Source organism: Lycium ferocissimum, chromosome 9, assembly GCF_029784015.1.
Source record: "Lycium ferocissimum isolate CSIRO_LF1 chromosome 9, AGI_CSIRO_Lferr_CH_V1, whole genome shotgun sequence".
In the NCBI taxonomy this organism is placed as follows: Eukaryota; Viridiplantae; Streptophyta; class Magnoliopsida; order Solanales; family Solanaceae; genus Lycium; species Lycium ferocissimum.
Genome location: NC_081350.1, coordinates 36,775,231 through 36,782,808, shown reverse-complemented (window position 1 = coordinate 36,782,808; position 7,578 = coordinate 36,775,231). Strand labels below are relative to the sequence as shown.

General features: G+C 33.1%; 1 pseudogene; it reads right to left on the bottom strand.

Moving 5' to 3' along the window:
- Positions 1 to 1,808: 1,808 nt before the first annotated feature.
- On the bottom strand, positions 1,809 to 3,979 carry LOC132030535 (premnaspirodiene oxygenase-like; annotated as a pseudogene).
- Positions 3,980 to 7,578: the final 3,599 nt, after the last annotated feature.

Sequence of the window (7,578 nt, the reverse complement as noted above, 5' to 3'; positions counted from 1 at the left end):
TTATTATTTCTTTCTTCAGATAATAAGTCACCCTAGCCTTGACCTTTATATAAAATAGTCTATTATTCTTGACTAAAAATATTGAATTGTATAAGACATGCATGTATATTAATGAACAAATCACTTTGGTTGTATTACCCAAAGTGAAATAATTTACTATAACATCAAAATTCACTCTATGTTTAAACTAAATGATGGTTCCACATTTTTTCCAACTGAAATTTATGGTCGATGACAACTTAATTTCACAAACTATTTATATTTGTTATCTGAAAAAGTTTATCAATCTTTCTGTTTCTAATTTCCAATCAAATATTTTTGAAATATCCATTTATATAACTCATAAGCATTGAAGTGTTACAAATAGATTAATATTAATCGATGTATTTTTTAATCCCAAGAGCATTTTAAGAATTCATCCAAATGCAGAAGCTGCGTTTCGTGAAACGAAAGTAAAGATACGATAAACAAAGAAGCGTCTAATGAAACCTTCCAACAATGTAATTGCATTTGATAACACCAATCTTGTAGTATAATCTTGTTGGGCAGTTGTGTTGAATTTAAACTCATAAGATTAACCCACTTTCAAAACTGCACTCCATTATCCTGCAAAACCCGTAGAATTCAAAGTAACCAATTGAAATTTTTTAAGAGCAATATATTAAATTAAAAAATAACTAACAATAATTAAAATGGAGACGAAGGATTTGCAAATTTTAAAAACATTTCCAAAACCAAAATTGCTGCAAAACTTATGAGATGTGGCTCGTGAATGATCTGCCATAGAAACAACACACACAGAAAAAATTGAAAAATATTATAGAGAGATTAGTTGAAGTCTAATCTTAGAACGTATGGTTAAAATATAAATTTAAGTTGCCCTATAAAGAAGGAATGAAGTCCACCAACGTGGGACTCCATTGTGTATGGAATAGTTGGTTTCTCGGTTAGTTTTCCTACTCTTTGTGGATTTGCAGTTTTTATTTTTATTGTGTATTTTAAATTGAAATTTACTCCTTGCAGTTTTTCTTTTAACTGTTTACATTTTTTTTTATTTTGTATTTTTAAATTCTGATTTTTATGGTGATGACACTTGTCATCCTATCATGCTTTTGTCTCTCCTATTCTATATAGATAGATAATTACTATATTACTATACCTTTTGATCTAAATATTATACAGGTGAATAATACTCAACTTATCATATAAATTTGGTTGGCTATTATAAGCTCAATTCAAGGCATATTGTGTAATCATATTGGAAATCTCCTGGTCCGTTAATCATTTGACTATGCATTAGGCACGAATGAACTATCGGCGGAGTTATCTGTAAAAAGAGTCATTTAATACCTTTTGTCGAATTTTCTTATTACGTATTAATTTTTTATGTATATATAGTAGAAGTTAAATCTTCTTGAATTCTAGATGTGTGTCATTTCTTCGTATTTTGAATTCCTTCTCTTGGCTCCGCGTTAGTTGAGATTTTAAAATTTTATGAGATAGAGATTTTCTACGAGAGATGGGAAGTGTCACCATTTACTCCAGGTGTTTCAAATTGTATGACTGACCTGAAGTTTAAAAAAGAAAAATAATATTTGTCTGATTATATGTAAGTCAGATTGTGTTTGATAGACACACTTGAGGTTAAATTCAGGGGTTAATAGGAACAACAGTTGAGGTGTCAAAATGAAAAAAAGGGACAAGTTTAGGGGGTTCATATGCATTAAGCCTTATTGTTTCAATAAATTAATATAGAGAAAATGTAGAGATTAGAGATGTCAATTAGGGAAAGAAATAGTGAGTCGGCGAGTCATAAGATACTTTGATTTTTATTTGACCGACCAACTTCAGATCTGTTTCCTCCCGCCTCAAACTACTAGCATTAAAATGATGTTTCAGACAAGGGTAGAGCTAGTGTACTACTTTCGGGTTCAGACCACCCTAAGAAATTTATTACATCTGTATAAATATATTATTGCGAACTTAGTTATTGAAATGAATTATAAGTTTAATGACAAGCTCAAACCCCATACTCCATAAATTCAAATCTTGATTCCGCCTCAGTTTTCAGAGTTAATCAACAGGTGATGCATAAGGTGTAGCGATCAAGTAAAGATCATGTTCTCTTCTAGCAGTTATTCCATTTGACTCGGTCATGTCCAAATCCCTTGCATTAATTCCTTCTGGAAGTTTCCAATCAAACTTGTAAAGCAAATGTGCTAACGGCAGAGTAACAAGAGCTACACCAAATAGTATTCCTGGACATATTCTTCTTCCCCCGCCAAATGGAAGAAGTTGAAAGTGATTTCCAAAGGAACTCAATAGAACTATTTTCAAATCTCTCTGGTATAAAACATTCAGGATTTTCCCAGCTCTCGGGATCTCTTCCAAGTGCCCATACATTAACCAAGACTTTGCTTTTCAACGGTATAGTGAATCCATCTATCTCTGTTTCCTTCCTGCATTCTCGGGGGACCAACAAGGGAGTTGGAGGGTGTAACCTGAGTGTCTCTTTGATCACTAGTTTTAGATAATTAAGCTTTTCAAGGTCAGCATCATCATCGCACGTTTTCTTTCCCTTAAAGGCTTGTCTCACTTCAGCTTGTGCTTTGGCCATGACACGTGGATTATTCAGCATTTCCGTTAATGCCCAAATGACGGTTGAAGATGATGTGTCTGATCCTGCTACAAACATGTCCTACACCATGTATGATCATCAAATGTCATCAATCGAGTCAAACAAGTAAGTAACTATACATACCTTTACTTCCATGGAACACCCAAAAATTGTCGTTTACCTTTTTAAAGTTGTCGTTTAAGTTTCTTAACATAAAGTTAAATATTCTGAAAAAAGTTTAGTTTGTGTATGCCATCAATTTTTTCGAAAAACTTGAAATTGTTGCCTGAAGGTCGAAAACGACATAGTAACACTTTGGTTTCATAAATATTAAAGAAATCATAGGCCAAGAGTAAACAGAAAAGGTGTGGCGTAGTCGTTAAACATATTGTAGCAAGCAATAAATGGTACACTTACAAGAATAACTGCTTTGATATTGTCATTTGTTAGTGGAAATTGAAAGTCGCCACTCTCCATGACTCTTAAAAATACATCGATCAGATCTTCAACTCCGGACTCACCATTACATTTTTTTTCATTTGCCCGGTTCTCTCTATGCACATTGATAATGTTGTCCAAGACTGTGTCTACTTTATTACGAGCTTTCATTAGTTTAGATTTCATCCCACTAATCCCATGTAGAAAGGGTTTGGAAGGGAATAAATCAGCCAGCTCGAACCCACCGGATAATGATTGTGCTCTATGAATCAATGTTATCAACTCATTTTGATCTTTACATACGTTTCCAAAGGCTGACCTACATGTCGCAGCATTCATAAACCAAAAAAGTTTATTTGTTAAGTTGATTGGCGAATTTACCATTGATTCGATGGATGATAGGAGACTTGAGAGTTCATCTTGTCGAATCGAGCTGAAGGACTTGACCATCTTGGCACTAAGTAGCTCCAAGACGCTCAATTTACGCATCTGTCTCCAGTAATCACCATATGGGGAAAAGGCAATGTCCGTACAGTTGTAACAAAGGATTTTTCCCAACATGGTTACTGGCCTAGATGCAAAGGCGAGGTCATGAGTTTTCAGAATTTGTTTGGCCATGTGTGGGGAGGATACAACTACCGTGGGAACTTCCCCGAGTTGTAAGTACATAATAGGTCCATATTTTTGTGATAAGTTTCTGAGAACTCGATGTGGTACTCCACTTGTCAAGTGATGTACACTTCCAATAATTGGTAACCTCCACGGGCCTGGAGGCAGCTTTTGCTTAAGGGTTTTCGACTTCTTCCAATTTTGAATAAGTAGAAAGAGGGAGAAGATGCATAGTAAAAATGAAACAAAGTATTGAAACTCCATTCCAATACAGGAAGAAAGGTAAAACTCAATTTGATGGATTCTCCGTTTTGAGATGGTTACTTATATATAGTGGCTAAACTTGTGGCTAAACTTCAGTAATACGTGTCTACCTAACCTATATAAAAATAGAACCACATGGAATGTTGACTTTTCTCCTGGATAAACTATACTCGAAATGTCGAATTCACACTCAAACTATACAGACGACCTATTATACACTTGAACATCTAAAAAGTGAATTTAATTCCAAACTTATTAAAAAAACTTGTGGCTATACAGAAAACTTTTTAAAACTTATTAAAAAAAAATTGTAAGGGGGTGTCGGGGGGGTTGACTTTTAATTACAATATTACTCTGTTTTCATCATCAACGACGCATGCATAAGAAGACGCATGCATAATTACAATATTACTCTGTTTTCATCATCAACGACGCATGCATAAGAAGACCGCATAATTTCCAAAACGAATTCAAAGGAAAATCTCAGTCGGGTTTGAAATGTATGCAAATTCGTTGCATCCTTGCTGATGTAATAGCGCCATTGTTGGAAATTTCTACTATTAATAAGGAGACGTGGGGTTGAGGCAATGATTTTTTCCATCACATGTATTTGAAATAAAAAGTTGATTTAGATCGATGAAAATGGTCTTGCATTGACATTAGAAGATATTATTAGTTTGATAACTCTTATGTTTGAATAATTGTAACTAAAGTGATAAAATATAAGTACCTTTTGTCTATATTATTGCTGTTCAGTAACAAAGTTACTTTAGCTGACTTATTCATCATTGTTGAACTGTTTTTAGTGATCTTGTAATTGCACAAATAATGCACACAGCTATACCAGCCAGACGCCAGTGCATAGGCCATCTAGTAGTTTTAATAAGGAAAACACTAGGTGCCATTTGGTGGGGCAGACCTATGAAAATTTAGCCAAGTTAAAGGGGCTATCAATGTATTTGGCCATATTACTTTATTACTTTCTATTCTAACTATATAGAAGCACGGTGGGATCATCGTCCGTCCCACCGTTAAGTATAGAAGCACGGGTGGGATCGTCGTCCGTCCCACCCCGTTAAGCATTAAAAAAAAAAAAGTGTGGTCCCCATATTAAACAACAAACAATATTAAAAAAAAAAAACACCAACCAATATTTTTAAAAAAACAAAAGTAAAAAAAAAGTGAAACCCACCATCTCCAAACTCACGGAGAAAAAAAAAATGGACCCCATATTAACAAAATCAAGTAATATAAAAAAAAAGTGAATCCCATATTAAAAAAACAAACAATGTCAAAAACAAAGTGCAGACTTTGTATTCGTAGCAAACACTAATATAATAAAGTTTTAGATACGGAGCACAAACAAAGTGGAACCCACCATCTCCAAACTCACGGAGTCGTCCGTTAAGCATTAAAAAAAAAAGTGTGGTCCCCATATTAAACACCAACCAATATTGAAAAAAAAAGTAAAAAAAAGTGAAACCCACCATCTCTAAACTCACGGAGAAAAAAAAGTGGATCTCATATTAACAAAATCAAGTAATATAAAAAAAAAAGTGAACCCCATATTAAAAAAACAAACAATGTCAAAAACAAAGTGCAGACTTTGTATTCGTAGCAAACACTAATATAATAAAGTTTTAGATACGGAACACAAACAAAGTGGAACCTACCATCTCCAAACTCACGGAGAAAAAAAAAAGTGGACCCATATTAACAAAATCAAGCAATTATATAGAAGCATGGGTTTACACCCATGCTTCGTCGTCCGTTAAAAAAAAAAAAAGTGTGGTCCTCATATTAAACACCAACCAATATTAAAAAAAAAACATCAACCAATGTTTAAAAAAAAAAAAAAAAGAAGTAAAAAAAGTGGAACCCACCATCTCCAAACTCACGGAGAAAAAAAAAAAAAGGACCCCATATTAGCAAAATCAAGTAATAAAAAAAAAGTGAACCCCATATTAAAAAAACAAACAATGTCAAAAACAAAATGCAGAGTTTGTATTCGTAGCAAACATTAATATACTAAAGTTTTAAATACGGAGCACAAACAAAGTGGAACCCACCATCTCCAAACTCACGGAAAAAAAAGTGGACCCCATATTAACAAATCAAGCAATATAAAAAAAAAAAAGTGAATTCCATATTAAAAAAACAAATAATGTAAAAAATAAAAATGCGGACTTTGTATTCGTAGCAAACACTAATATAATAAAATTTTAGATACGGAGCACAAACTACAATGTTATATTAATCGTGTTTTGAACATAGTATATATATATATATTATATGCATAAAAATAGTGAAAACTAATAATGTCCAAAAGGGTGGGCCCCATACTAAACAACACCAAGCAATATAAAAAAAAAAAAAAAGAAGAAACTATATAAAGCATGGGTTTAGACCCATGCTTCGTCGTCCGTTGTCCCTTAAAAAAAAAAAAATGGGGGGGGGGGGTGGGAGGGTGGGCCGCATACTAAATAACACCGAGCAATATAAAAAAATTAAAAAAAAGAAAGAAAAAAAGTGGAACTCACCATCTCCAAACTCATGGGGAAAAAAAAATGGACCCCATATTAACAAAATCAAGCAATATCAAAAAAAAAAAAAGTGAACCCCATATTAAAAAAAATATAATGTTAAAAAAAAAAGTGCAGACTTTGTATTCGTAGCAAACGCTAATATAATAAAGTTTTAGATACAGAGCACAAACTACAATGTTATATTAATCGTATTTTGAACATAGTATATGTATATATATTATATATATAAAAATAGTCTGTAATAATGTCCAAAAAAAAAAAAATGCACCCCATAAAGGGTGGACCCCATACTAAACAACACCAAGCAATATAAAAAAAAAAATATATAAAGCATGGGTTTAGACCCATGCTTCGGTCGTCCGTTGTTTCTTAAAAAAAAAAAAGGGGGTGGGCCCCATACTAAATAACACCGAGCAATCTAAAAAAAATAAAAAAAGTGGAACTCACCATCTCCAAACTCATGGGGAAAAAAAAGTGGACCCCATATTAACAAAATCAAGCAATATAAAAAAAAAAAAAATTGAACCCCATATTAAAAAAAAATAATGTTAATAAAGTTTTAGATACGGAGCACAAACTACAATGTTATATTAATCGTGTTTTGAACATAGTATATGTATATATATTATATGCATAAAAATAGTGAAACCCAAAAAAAAAAAATAAGTGCACCCCATAATCACTATTCAAACACAACTACATACATATAGATGCATTATATAATGCAAAGTGTTGGGCCGTAAGGCATGTAGCTAAAAATGAAGCCGTCTAGTTTATTTTATTTATTTAATTTAACTATCTAATAAGCATGAGTCCCTTGGACGACCAAGGGTAATTCAGTAAATGTGCCTTTGGTCCTCCAGGGGTACTTTTGGTATGCTATAGCACACTACAACATTCTGGAATGACCGAAAAAAAAACCAAAATCCAAAGTAAAAACAAACGCTGGAAACATCTGCTCTTGAGTTCTCTTTCTGTTACAATTTTAGGTATGCTTTTCTGCTACTAACTCAAGTAAAATAGAAGAAGCAATCAAGCAATTTTGCACTTGGCTTCCAAGGTTTGTGAGCAGGAAGGTGGTCGTCCTCACAAGGGTCTTTCAGG